This window comes from Sus scrofa, chromosome 3 (genome assembly GCF_054392235.1).
Source record: "Sus scrofa isolate SSC_HxYL_T2T_F1_AM1 chromosome 3, Sscrofa_HxYL_maternal_Yorkshire_Landrace_v2.0, whole genome shotgun sequence".
Lineage (NCBI taxonomy): Eukaryota > Metazoa > Chordata > Mammalia > Artiodactyla > Suidae > Sus > Sus scrofa.
The window spans coordinates 100647782-100661984 of record NC_139385.1 but is presented as its reverse complement, the minus strand read 5'-3'; the positions used below and the strand labels follow the sequence as shown (position 1 = coordinate 100661984).

The 14203-nt window shown below is 37.3% G+C and overlaps 2 long non-coding RNA genes across 2 annotated transcripts in view; one reads left to right on the top strand and one right to left on the bottom strand.

Annotated features, from left to right (window-relative positions):
• The window catches only part of LOC146404806 (uncharacterized), a 36414-nt gene extending 33891 nt beyond the window's left edge, over positions 1-2523 (bottom strand). The window contains exon 1 of the long non-coding RNA XR_014841971.1: positions 2187-2523. This is a non-coding gene — a long non-coding RNA (uncharacterized LOC146404806). The remainder of the gene's footprint in view (positions 1-2186) is intronic.
• The window catches only part of LOC110260015 (uncharacterized), a 645415-nt gene that overhangs the window by 613733 nt on the left and 17479 nt on the right, over positions 1-14203 (top strand). The gene's annotated exons all lie outside the window — the stretch shown is intronic.

Here is a 14203-nt window from a genome sequence, read left to right as displayed (position 1 = left end):
CTTCTTTTTTTTTTTTTTTTTGCTTTTTGGGCCACACCCGAGGCATATGGAGGTTCCCAGACTAGGGATCTAATTGGAGCTACAGCTGCCAGCCCACCCCATAGCCACAGCAATGCGAGATCTGAGCCATGTCTGTGACCTACCACAACTCATGGATCACTTAAACCACTGATCAAGGCCAGGGATCAAATCCACAACCTCATAGTTCCTAGTCAGATTAATTTCCGCTTGCACCATGACAGGAACTCCCAAACTATTTTTCTAATGCTATGATGCATAATGTAAAGAAAGGATGGAGATTATTTTGGCTTTTTTTTTTTTTTACTATCATGTGTTACAAAACAATTTTACAATCTTAGCAAATGAATAATTTATTTAATGTAAATATACACACCTGTTCTTAGAGTGATGCTGATATGTTCACTTATTTTGGAAAAAAAAGATTTGTAAAATAAATCTCCACAAATATCTATAGGCCATAGACTTTTTAAAAATTGTTTTTATAACTGGCAAAGTTTCTTCATCTATCAGTTTACTATTAAAAAAATTTTTAATAATACAATAGGGATAAAACCTTTTAAGAATTTCTGAGGGATCCCCCCCAAAATAATACCCTTCTTTACCACTTAGCTTCTAAACATATTGAGAAGTAAAACAGAGTGGCATGTGGAGGCCAAAATACTACTTCTTTTACTTTAATGCTAAGTTAAAGATCATAGTTTAGTTCTAAGAACTAAATGGACTCCTAACACCAGACCCCCACATTAGGCAGATATATTCACACCATCTCTCGTGGTCAGAGGGAGCAGAAACTACCTCTGGAAAAATCTAACAACTTGTGCTCCTAGAGAGTAGCTTACTTAAATTAATTCTAAGAAGACAAAAGTAGTAGATCTGAGCTGAGCAAATAAACAGCAGATCAGCCTATTTTTTCTTCCCAACTTTACCAATCAGATATGTCATGTGACTGTCCAGTGTTTAAGTCAATAAAGAGGCAGACAGATTCTGAGTTTCTTACACAGCAGGAAACATGAAGAGGGAAGATTAAGTGTTCCCTTCAAATTTCCTCCTTTTCTTCATCAAAACCCTTAAGCTTTTCCAGAAAACCTATTCTCAAACAGGAGTGTGGCTGACCTTTTAGGGAGAGGGGACCAGTGGTCTATCAGGAAACCTTGCCCCTTCATGAGGCTGCCTCTCCATTGCCAACCACTGCTTTTTGGGAATCATCCTGGGACCACTGTAGTCATTTTAGATTCTGCTAAAATTGATAGAAACAATGGATTATCTAAATAAGTTCCAGGGCCACTCTGTACCCAAGAATAGAAACCTATTTCCTATTCAGTTTGCCATCCCAAATCACAACCGATCACACTATCCACATAGAATTCCAGAAATTCTACAAGGACATCAAGCACAATCAAATAATTAAAATATGCACAATACAGGAACATCTCAACATGAATAAAAAAACTCTTCCATTATCAAATATCCAGGGAGAATGGTTAAATCTATTTGCAAGTTAAAATCCCCAAATATTAGTATCCCTTAATACATGGACTCAAACTATTTTGCCTTTTTGAGTGTAAAGTCCAAATCTCTGGATTTTTAAGGTCCAAACCTCATCTTTTCTAGAAAAACTTTGGCTTTGTGGATGCTGGGTTCTTTAAGCATTCTTAGAAAAGAGACATTCCTCTGGGATCACAAATTGCAATGTCAGTTCTCTGTTATATTTCAGTTTTAAACATCCCAGTGAGTTATCCAGCATACATGACTGTTAAGCTCTGACCCCACAATGGCCGTATTGAGAAAGGAAGGAAGCCATACCAGGCCCTAAAACGGTTATGACCGACAAAACTGTGTTCCCATAACCCCATACTTAGTCGAAAAGGCCATAATGAAGGGAAGTGGAGAACTTGATCCTTTGTGCCTAGCTGAGATGCCAATCACTCCTCAAAGCAAATGTCTAGAATCCCAAACAGGGGAATGTAAAAGTGATTGGAGAGGGTCAGACGTCCCCGCATAGAGCTGTCATCTGGAGTGGACCGTTGCTGCCACCATGGCTCCACATCCCCTTCTGTGCTCCAGTGCGCCACCAACCGCCCCCTAGCAGAAGCCTTGTGTACGTTACAGTGCCTGCCCATGACCTACTACTTTGATCACGACGCTGTGGCCTTGAAGAAATTTACCAGCATTTTCTTCACCAATCCTATGAGGGGAGAGTGCAAGCCAAGAAAACGCTGAAGCTATAGATCAAGGCAGGGGCCAAATCTTCCTTCAGGTTAGGAAGGACCCAAAGCATGGACACTGGGATGGAGCCTGGTCCACGCGTAGAAACTGGTTGATTCAGTCACTACTAGAACTGCACAAACTGGTCACTGACAGATAGCAATGTCCACCATGTGTGACTTCTTTAAGATTTGATATCTGAAGAAGCAGTTAGGTGAGAGCCAGCAACTGCAGTCCCCTCTAGTTCCCCCCTACTCGCCCCGCCCTGCAGTCCCCTCTAGTCCCCCATCCTCACCCAGCCCTGGAACCTGATTGGCCCAGCTTCCGTGACACGTGCATCCTGAAAGGCAGTGATATCCAGAGTTAAGCCTAGAGTAGCCTCCCAATGGGGTGACTCTCCGTGGTCACCAATGAAGTGGAGTATCTATCAGATTTACATTCACACTTTCCGTACGATGTTAAGAACATCTACTTATGTTGTTATTTGTACCATGTCTTCAAATGAAATAATTAATACCTCTCAATCTCCCCTGCCCAATGAACTGAGAAAAATTTCCCAGAATGTGATTGATTTTGCCTCTACCTATATACCATATTTAGAGGAAGGAGGAGGATAAGGAGCCCATCTTTCCCTAAAAATTAGTGTACAGTTCTTAAATATCTTAAGGTCCTCTCAGGGCCAGTGATTTTTGAATTCTGGTACTTGAGTAAGTGTGAACTAAATCTAATGACATACTGCCACTACCTCTTGTGATGGATACTTAAAGCTAAGGCTTTCACATCTTCACATTTGGTTTAATGGCAGATCACTCCTAATAAATTTTTTAAATTGCTCTTTTTGCTTTTAAAGCTGAGAAAGTGGTTCTCAAAGTACAGTTTCCAGACTAGTAGCACCAGTATCACTGAGAATTTGCTAGAAATGCAAAATGTTGGGCTCAACAGAAACATCTGAATCAGAAACTTTGTAGGTAAAGTCTGACAATCTGTCTACTGACAGGTCTTTCAGGTAATTCTGGTGCGTGGTTAAGTTTGAGGAGTTCCAATAAAACTTTTTTATTTTTATTTTTTGTCTTTTTTTTTTTCTTTAGGGCTGCAGCTGCTGCATATGGAGGTTCCCAGGCTAGGGGTCTAATCAGAGCTGTAGCCCGCTGGCCTATGCCACAGCCATTGCAATGCCAGATCCAAGCTGCATCTGAGACCTATACCACAGCTCACGGCATCGCCAGATCCTTAATCCACTGAGCAAGGCCAGGGATTGAACCCAAAACCTCATCGTACCTAGTTGGATTCGTTAACCACTGAGCCACAATGGGAACTCCCAATAAAACTTTATTTATAAAATTAGTTGTATTTATCGGATGACATATCATGTTGAGCATTTTTTCAAGTGTTTATTGGCCACTTGTAAATCTTCCCTTGTGAAGGGTCTGTTCAAATTCTTTGCTCATTGTAATTGGATTATTTGTTTTACTCTTGATTTGTAGAAATTATTTATGTTTTCAGAAAATAAGTTCTTTTTCAATTGTATATGTTATAATATTTTCTCCTAGTCTGTGTCTGGTCAGTTCCTTGCTTCACACTGCTTAGTTTTGATGAGCAGAAACTTTCATTTTCATCATTAGCATTTCATCAGTCTTTTTCTTCTCCTAGTTACTACTCTCTGCTTTATTTTATTTAAGAAATGTTTCTTAACCACATACCATGAAAGTAATCCTATAAAGGATTTGCTTCTAGAAGATTAATGCCTTTACCTTATTCATTTGGGTCAGTGATCCTACCCAAATTAATTATTTTGTGTGGTGTAAGGTGGACATCACAGGGAATGTGGATATGCAGTTTTTCTGATAACATTTGTTGAAGAGACTTTCCTTCCTTAAAGTCAGGTAATGTAGATCCTCCAACTTTGATCTTTATTTTCAAGATTTTTTTGACTATACAAGTCCTTTGAATTTCCATATATATTTGAGAATTAGCTTGTTCATTTTTACCCCCCCAAAAAGTCGTCCAAGTTTCTTATTGGGATTAAATAATATTTATAAATCAATTTGAAGAATGTTTACCTTTTTTATCATTTTTGAGTCTTGCAAACCATAAATATGGTAAATATCTCCATTTATATTTTATTTAACATCTCTCAGAAGCAAGGTCTTGCAGTTTCCAGTGAAGGAGTTTGCATAACTACATTAAATTTATCCTGGCACATTTTATGATTTTCCAGGCTGCTATACATCATATTGATTTCATCATTTTAACTGTTGGTTATTCACATGTGAAAGTCCAACTGGTCTTTGTAGATTGACATTTATTTCATGGACTTATTAAATTCATTTATTGGTTTAGTCATTTTTTTTCTTTTGTTGTAGATTTCTTAAGATTTTTTTCTACAATCTTGTGCACATAGAATTGGTTTTATTTATCTCTTTCTCATCTCTATGCCTTCTATTTGTTTAACTTGCATTGTGCCACCAGTACAATGATGAATAAAAGTGATAGTGACCTTTCTTGCTTGTTTCCAAATTTCCCAATTTTAATAATAACTTTAGGTGTTTCACTATTAAATTTGATATTAGCTGTAAGTTTTCCAGAGATGCTCTATTTCATTTTGTGGGAATTCACATATATTCCTAGTTTGTTGAGAGTATGTACCACAAATTGTATCTATTGTGATAAGGTTTATTTTTATGTGTTAAATAAATATATCCCTTAGAGTAGATGTGAGGAAAATAAATTAAGCTTCATTATTTGTTTGCCATATTTCAGTAGCTTTTTATTTCTTTCCACATTGAGTTTTGGGACCTCTTGCATTTAAATGGAGCTGAGTGGATAAAAATAAAAGCTTGAGATTTGGAGTAGCCAAAGAAAATTAGAATGAAGAAAGCAAAGTAGTGAAATATTTATAGTTTAAATGGAGCAAATGATGAATCTTTGAAACAACCTATATTCTCATTATCGGAGTAGAGTCACTAATAGTCAGTTAGTCATTCTTTCTTCCCTTCATATATTTATTCAATAAAAATCTATCAAATACTTAATACACTTTATGAATAAATAAATATACTTGCATTTATGTATGCATATGTGTACATATAGAGAAAAGATTTTCAGAATGTGCATCAAAAGGATAACAATTGCTATCACTAGGTAGTGTGATTGGAGATAGATTATTTTCTTCTCTAAATAATTGTATTTTTTGAATTCTATTCAAAGAATGTCTTATTTTTACAAATTAAAGAAAGTTATTATTTTAAAATCATTCTGAGATGAAGATAACATAGCCTGTGAATCTTAACAGTACTCACCTGAGACAGCAGTTCCTATGGTAACAGCTTGGCAAGTTGCCATGTGCAAATGCATAGTCTCTTTAGTCCCTGGTTCAATATCATGATGAAGCAACATCCTTCATGTTTGTGTTGGATATTACCCAACAGTTTTTTTCCTCCTTATGCCTTGTATCTGGTAGTAAATTAAATGTTCAGCACATGGCAGAAACAGAATTGAAGGAAAGAAGTATCTGATTCTAATGCCCAAACTCAGTTTCACTGTGTACTTATTGATAAGTGTGTCCATTTTTATACACCCCTGAGACAAATGGACTTTCCATGAGAAAAATCACAATGCCCATTTACTAATGTCCAACTTTTTAAAAATAAATTGTTCTTTATTCCTTAAAGCTCTCCTCATCAGTTTAATCTGTTGGTTCTAATGATCAGATTGGAGGCACCGTAATGTGTGGGAACCATTCATTCCTTCAACAAGGAGTTGATATCTTCCTAGCAGTATTCTAGGCATCATGTAAATAATAGTGAAGAGAAAAGACTTGCTTCCACATTTACCATTCTAGTAAAAGAGGGGAGATAGAAAATAAACAAGGAGATAGAAAATAAACAAAGGAATAAATGACAGTGTACTGTAAGTGCTAAAACGAAAATTAAACATGTGCCAGAAAGTACTGTTCACTCTAGACTGGTTGATCAAGAAAGGCACAAGTGGTGAAATTTAAACCAAATGAAAGGAATCAGACATGGAAAAATCTGGTTGTGAGCACTATGGATAAAAGAAACAGTTAAGTACATAAGCACTGAGGTGGGAAAGAGCTCAATGTGTCAAGACACAGAAAGGGAAGCTGGTGAGACTAAAACACAAGGGACAGGAAGGAATGGGAGGAAATGTGTATAAGAGGCAGACAAGGGTGGCCCTTGAATGAATTCTAAAGTTAGTACAGATCATGACAAATTATTCCTTTCTCTTCCGACCTGTTAGGATTCTTTCCTGAAATGATCTCTCTTATACCTTCCAAATGTAAATAGTAGCACTAATTATGGGAGTAATTATAAAATGGTACAAAAAAATGATGAAAGGGTTATATTCTTTCTAAAGTAATTTAGAAATAAAGAGCAAGTGATATTTGAGATTCCATATGTTTGTTTCGTTTCTCTCTGCTCTCAATTTTAGACTTTACTGGATCATGTATGTGAGTTTTTGACCTTCCATACTTTGTTTCCTCATCAGTTAAATGTAATAGTGATCCTTGTAATAGCAACTGGACAGCCATGGTGTCAAATTCAGTGAGATAATGTAAGTGAAAGAACTTTAAAGATCTGGAAGCACTAAGCCTAGAGTGAGGAACTGGGATTTAAGTGGAAAAAATGCTAATCTATAAAAGACCTATGAAACAGGAACTAGGGTTCTGTCCCCTTCCCATTGTTAGGAGACTGTTCAATCTATCAATGAAATCACTACATGTATTAGTTTCCTGTTGCTGTTACACAGATCACCACAAGCTTAGTGCCTTAAAACAACACAACATCTATTTATTTTCTAACAATTCTGCAGGTTAGAAGTCAGAAATGGATCTCACCAAGCTAAAATGCGCATATTGGCAGGGCTGCATTCCTTCTAGAGATCTTAAGGGGGAAGTTGGTTCCTTGCCTTTTCCAGCTTCTAGAGGCTGCCTGCCTTCCTTGACTCATGCGGCTATTCCTACATCTTAAAGGTAACCACCGTTGGACTGGGTCTTTCCCATGTTACCATCTGTCTGATATCCTCTCTTCTGCCTTCCTCTTCTATTTTCAAGTATACTTGTGATGACATTTGACCTACCCAAATAATCCAGGATCATCTTCCCTTTTCAAGATCAGTTGATTAGCAACCTTAATTCTAGCTCCAGCACTAATTCCCCTGTACCATGTAACCTAGTATGTGTGTGGTTTAGGGGATTAAGATGTAGAAATCTGTAAGGGACCATTATTCTGCATGTCACATTACCCTGGAATGGTTTATTAAGGAATTCTTAAATAGGCAATCATAGATAACATAATGAGGATTTTAAAGTGGGAGTGAGATTGTAGATAAGGTTTTTCTGTTTAACGGATGAGAATATTTGATGTAGGTCTGACACATTCACACAGGGAAAGAATATATCTCCTGGAGAAAAGGAAGCAGTCAGGTCTTCATGGGTTCCAGCTCATTTTAGGAAAAGAATGGCACAAACCTTCTAGTGCATAAGCCCTCCTCAGAAAGGACATATAAAGTGAGAATAGTAAAACCTGGATTCCACCAATTAGAAGTATATTTTCACAGCATTTTCAGTACAAAATTTTTTAGACAACTGCCCTCTTGCTTGAACTCTGTTAAGATGTTTTTGTAAATATCTTTTTTAGTTAATTTTTCCTTTTGGTTTTTATTAATAGTTTGTTATAAGAAAAATTATTTTGGACCAAAATATCTATAGTTGCTTTGCCTATGTTAGTTAATATGTTGTCATGACAATTAAAAACTACCATGGCAAGACTGTGACAATCAGGAACCTAAGTGTAACATATGATCTGTGCGTAACTAAAATTTATTAAAATCATAAGCATCAAATATTAATCTTGTGCACTCTACCAACAGGGCTTTCTGTATTAGGCAATGAAGACAAATAGTTATGAGGCATGGTTTCTGCTCTTAAAGGTCTGACAAGCTCTTTGTGGTGACGGGATTCATACATAAAATGGTAAGAAAAAATGCAGGGCAAAATGCCAGGAGAGTGGTTAAGGCAATGAGTGCTACAGAATTTCAGAGAAGGAAAAAAATAACTGAGAGAACGTTTATTGCAGGCTTTATGGAGCCTGAATTCAGTTTGTCTTGTGCAAGTATAGAGAAGTAATAGATCATTCCAGACAAGGAGGATATGGTTATAGGAGCACAGTTATATAGGTAAAATCATACATGATTTTCCTGAGGGACAATGAGGAATCCATCTTGACTGGCACAGGTAATGTGTATAGAGAATAGAAGGAAGTCAGCTTGAACCTTGACTGCACAAGACTCTCTACATCAAGCTGGATTAGATTGATCCTTAGGCTTAGACAAGAGGAGAGAGTTTTGATTAAGGGAATATCAGTGTGAAGAACTAGTTCAGGAATAAAACTAGCAGAATGTATTAGTGAGAGGATATTATTTAATGCTATGGCTCTGATTATATAATACACATCATTATCTCTATCTCTACTTCTTTATCTATACCTGTATCTATACCTACAAACATTCATGTATTTGTATAATTTTACCTATTTCCCCCATTAAGTAATAGCCCATTTGATCCAAAGGACGATGGTGTTTTGTTTTTATGAAGCTGAACCATGGCAACAATAAGGTAATAAAATAAAACATTGACCGTCAGTGGGTTTGTATATTGTATAATATTGCTGCAGTTGAAAACTATAAAAACAATGCCTTCTTAAGCTGACTGCTTTCCTGAAGAAAACAAATACTTCTCCAGTGAATACATTTCAGTGAACACCTGCCTCTAGAGAACAACTGGAAAAACCATATCCTTAGTACCAGGTTTCAACTGGCTGCCTGCCACACTTGAATCCTCTGAATTAATGCCCCTCACCATCTTCCTAATGCTGATGCAGTTGTGTGGGTATGTGAGTGTGGGTTTTAATACCACAAAAATGCCTTCAGCTCTGGTGGTTTGGCTCCAGAAAAGAAAGGGACATAGCTAAAGAAATGAATTCAGTAAGAAATCAAGCTAACACTCAAAGTGATTGAAAACAGAACCTGAAAGTTAATGGATATTGTGAACAAACAAGCAGGCAATGAAAAAAAACAAAACCATTTCCAGTGCCTCTGAGTTTGTCTTTGCCTTCACAATGGAGGACAATTATTTTTCTCTTACATGTGGCTCCTCTCCCCAGTACTTGTGGCAAAATATATACACAAAATTAAAGAAACAGTAGGTTCACTAAAGAAAATATTAAAATAAGAGACATTTCATTTCCAATTCAAAACAAAAATTGTTATGCTTTTCAATTGTAGATAAAGTAGATTTTAAATAATCTACACAGGTTATTTTCTATATGCCTGAAATCATCAAAATAGACCTATGGAGTACAGTGAAGATTTCATCAGTTGTCTTTTATGAGTGAGAAAAACATTCACAAAGAGAGTCAATGACTCACCAAGGTCATGCAGTCATTTAATACAATTATATTATAATAGGCAAGCACACTGATTGTGGAATTTAACTTGCACACTGACTATGGAATTTAAGTTATCTCCCTAGGATTCCTGTCTCAGTCACTTTCTAGCTAGAAAATGTTTTAACAACTTTACTGAATCTCAATTTCTTCATATCTAAAGTGGGAATAATACCTAACATATGAATTTTGGTGAAAATCAAATGAGGTAGTGAATGCAAAATTTCCAGCCCAGTATCAGTCATCTAATGATTATTCAGTATATGAAATACTTTAGTTTGCTGCTACTGCATAACAAAATAGCCCCAATCCAGTAGCTGACAACAAAACAAATCAATTATTATTCCTCGGGAGTCTGTAGGTTGACCATATTTACCTGGGGCTTCTGCTTCAGCATTACTAAGCAAAAATCAATTATTATTACTAAGCTTTGGTTGGTTGAAAAGTCCAAGTTTGCTTGCCCGCATGACTGACAGAATGGTGGTATGTTATTCTGAGGCTGTCAACCAGATCACCTCAGCTCTCCTCTGTGTGATCTCTCTATGTGATCTGAACTTCTCTCAATATGTTGAGAGAGAAATTACTTGTAGTTTACAGAAGCAGAAGCTAAAGATCTCTACAATCAAGTCCTTGAATTTAAACAGAATCAATTTTTTTTTTTTTTTGTCTTTTTGTCTTTTTGCCTTTTCTAGGGCTGCTTCCCATGGCATATGGAGGTTCCCAGGCTAGGGGTCGAATCAGAGCTGTAGCCACCAGCCTACTCCAGAGCCACAGCAACTCAGGATCCAAGCCGCATCTGCAACCTACACCACAGCTCACGGCAACGCCGGATCCTTTAACCCACTGAGCAAGGCCAGTGATGGAACCTGTAACCTCATGGTTCCTAGTCAGATTCATTAACCACTGTGCCACGATGGGAACTCCCAGAATCAATTTTTTTTACTGGTCGAATAAAGTCATAAGGTCAGCCAGATTCAAGAGGAGGAAAGAATAAACTATGCCTCCTATTGAGAGGTGTGGTGAACAATTTATAATAATTTTAATCTACCGTAGTTCTCCCTCTGGCTACAAATTAATTACATCTTTTCCACAGGCAAAAATATATGCATCCCCAAAACTCAGGGTTCCAGCAGGACCATGCTGCCTCTGATACCCACAGAGGAGGATACTTTACTGCTTCTTCTAGCTCTTGGAGTTTGCCAGAACCCCTTGGTGTTCCTTGGCTTGCAGATGCTTCTCCATCTCTGTCATCACATGGCCATCTTCTCCCTGTTGTGATCTTCTTACCTGTTATATTGGATTAAGGGCCCACCCACCTTACCTCACTGTGACTTCATCTTAACTAATTACATTTACAATAACTCTGTCTCTAATTAAGGTCATATTCTGAGCTACAGTGGTTAGGACTTCGCCATTTCTTTGGGAGGACACAATACAACCTGTAACACACCCTCACGTATAACGTAACATTACCTCCAACATCTGACTCCAATTCAACATTAAATTCAGGCTCCACATAGAGGAATATATAAATCAGATCCAGATGCCTGTGGTTTATGTCCTTAAGTGCCATTCCACCTATATGTTTCTATTTCTTCTGAAGACCTAGAAATTAGATGGACATGTTATTCCACCCACCCACTCCCAACAAATACACAGTGATATGATGGGGATGGGGTAATCTCAACAGACACTCCTGTTCAAATAAGGGAGAATGGGAGGCCAAGAGTAGTCTCTGGTTCATATTAACTGTTAAACTTAACTGTTATTTGCCATCAATCTCTTCTGCTTTGGGGACAGGAAATGTTTTGGTTACTGGAGGGTATTTCTCACTGACTCTTGGCTCCATCTTCAGTGTCATGTTTGCAGCTGAGTAAGATTCTCACTGTTTACCGTTGCATCTTGTCATTTTTAGTGGAAGCTGGTACAGTCCTCTCAAAAAGACTGTGGGTTTTCCATATATGAACTTATGACCCATTCCATGAGGTGAAGCGTAACTACAAAAATTTCTTTGACAGCCTCCTTTTCAGAAGTGAGATAACATCCTTATGATTCTTGGAAGCCCTTTGGGTTAACTGGGTAGTTCTCTGAGGCTCTGCTCTAAACTTTGCCAGTCTTACAGACCCACCCTGGATTTAATCCTGATCTTTTGGCCACATTTTACTGGCACTGCCTTGGATTGGATGTTTGTCCTAGGGATTTTTTTTTATTTATTTTTTATTGTTACTTCCCCCAAAACACTTTTTTTCCCCACTGTACAGCATGGGGACCCAGTTACACATACATGTATACATAATTTTTTCTCCCATTGTTGTGCCATGTTGTAAGTGTCTAGATATAGTTCTCAGTGCTACACAGCAGGATCTTATTGTAAATCCATTCCAAGAGCAATAGTTTGCATCTATTAACCCCAAGCTTGCAATCCATCCCACTCCCTCTCCTTCCCCACCCCGGGCAACCACAAGTCTAGTCTCCAAGTCCATGATTTTCTTTTCTGTGGAAAGGTTCATTTGTGTGGTATATTAGATACCAGACATCAATGATATCATATGGTATATGTCTTTCTCTTTCTGATTTACTTCACTCAGTATGAGAGTCTCTAGTTCTATCCGTGTTGTTGAAACTGGCATTATTTTGCTCTTTTTTATTTTTATTTAATACTGAGTAGTATTCCATTGTGTATATATACCACATCTTTCCAATCCAATCATCTGTTGATGGACATTTGGGTTGTTTCCATATCTTGGCCATAGTGAATAATGGCAATGAACATGCAGGTGCATGTGTATTTTTCAAGGAAAGTTTTGTCCAGATATATGCTCAAGAGTGGGATTGCTGGGTCATATGGTAGCTCTACCTATAGATTTCTGAGGTGCCTCCATACTGTTCTCCATAGTGGTTGTACCAGCTTACATTCCCACCAACAGTGCATGAGGGTTCCCTTTTCTCCGCACCCCCTCCAGCATTTGTTATTTGCAGACTTATTAATGATTGCCATTCTGACTGATGTGAGGTGGTATCTCATGGTGGTTTTGATTTGCATTTTTCTAATAATCAGGGATGGTGAGCATTTTTTTTTTTTCATGTGCTTGTTGACCATCTGTAAGATCTTCTTTGGAGAAATTTCTGTTCAGGTCTTTTACCCATTTTTCCATTGGGTGGTTGTCCTTTTTGCTGTTGAGTTGAATAAATTGCTTGTATATTTCAGAGGTTAAGCCCTTGTCAGTTGCATCATTTGAAACTATTTTCTCGCTTACATTCTGTAAGTTGTCTTTCTGTTTTCTTTTTGGTTTCTTTTTGCTGTGCGTAACTTGTCAGTTTGATTAGGTCCCATTGGTTTATTTTTGCTTTTTATTTCTGTTGCTTTGGGAGACTGACCTGAGAAAATATTCAAAAAGAAAACAAAATTGACAAACCTCTGGCTAGACTCACTAAGAAGAGGAGAAAAAGAACCCAAATAAACAAAATAAGAAATGAAAAAGGAGAAATCATAATGGATACTGCAGAAATATAAAAAACCATGTGAGAATACTATGAACAATTATATGCCAACAAATTTGACAATCTGAAAGAAATGGACAACTTTCTAGGGTCTTACAGACTGCCAAAACTGAATCAAGAAGAAATAGATCAACTGAACAGACTGATCACTAGAAATGAACTTGAATACGTCATAAAAACACTCCCTACAAATAAAAGCCCAGGACCAGATGGCTTCACAGGAGAATTCTACCAAGCATATGAAGAGGATCTGGTGCCCATCCTCCTTAAACTTTTTCAAAAGGTTGAAGAAGAAGGAACACTCCCAAAGACATTCTATGACACCATCATCACCCTAATTCCAAAACCAGACAAATATACCACCAAAAAAGAAAACTATCAGCCAATATCTTTGATGAATATAGACGCAAAAATTCTCAACAAAAATTTTAGCCAACTGAATCCAACAACATATCAAAAAGATCATACACCATGACCAGGTGGGATTCATCCCAGGTTCACAAGGATGGTTCAACATAAGCAAATCAATCAATGTCATACACCACATTGACAAAAGAAAAATCAAAAACCATATGATCATCTCAGTAAATGCAGAAAAAGCATTTGACAAAGTCCAACATCCATTCATGATCAAAACTCTTAACAATGTGGGTATAGAGGGAACATTCCTGAACATAATCAAAGCCATTGATGACAAACCCACAGCAAATATCATACTCAGTGGAGAAAAGCTGAAAGCCTTCCCACTAAAATCTGAACGAGAAAGGAATGCCCACTCTCACCACTGTTATTCAACGTAGTATTGGAAGTCTTAGCCACAGCAATCAGACAAACCAAAGAAATAAAAGGCATCCAAATAGGAAGAGAAGAGGTAAACTGTCACTGTGTGCAGATGACATGATACTATACATAGACAACCCTAAGCACTCAACCCAAAAACTACTTGAACTGATTAATATATTCAGCAAAGTAGCAGGATATAAGATTAACAATCAGAAATCAGTTGCATT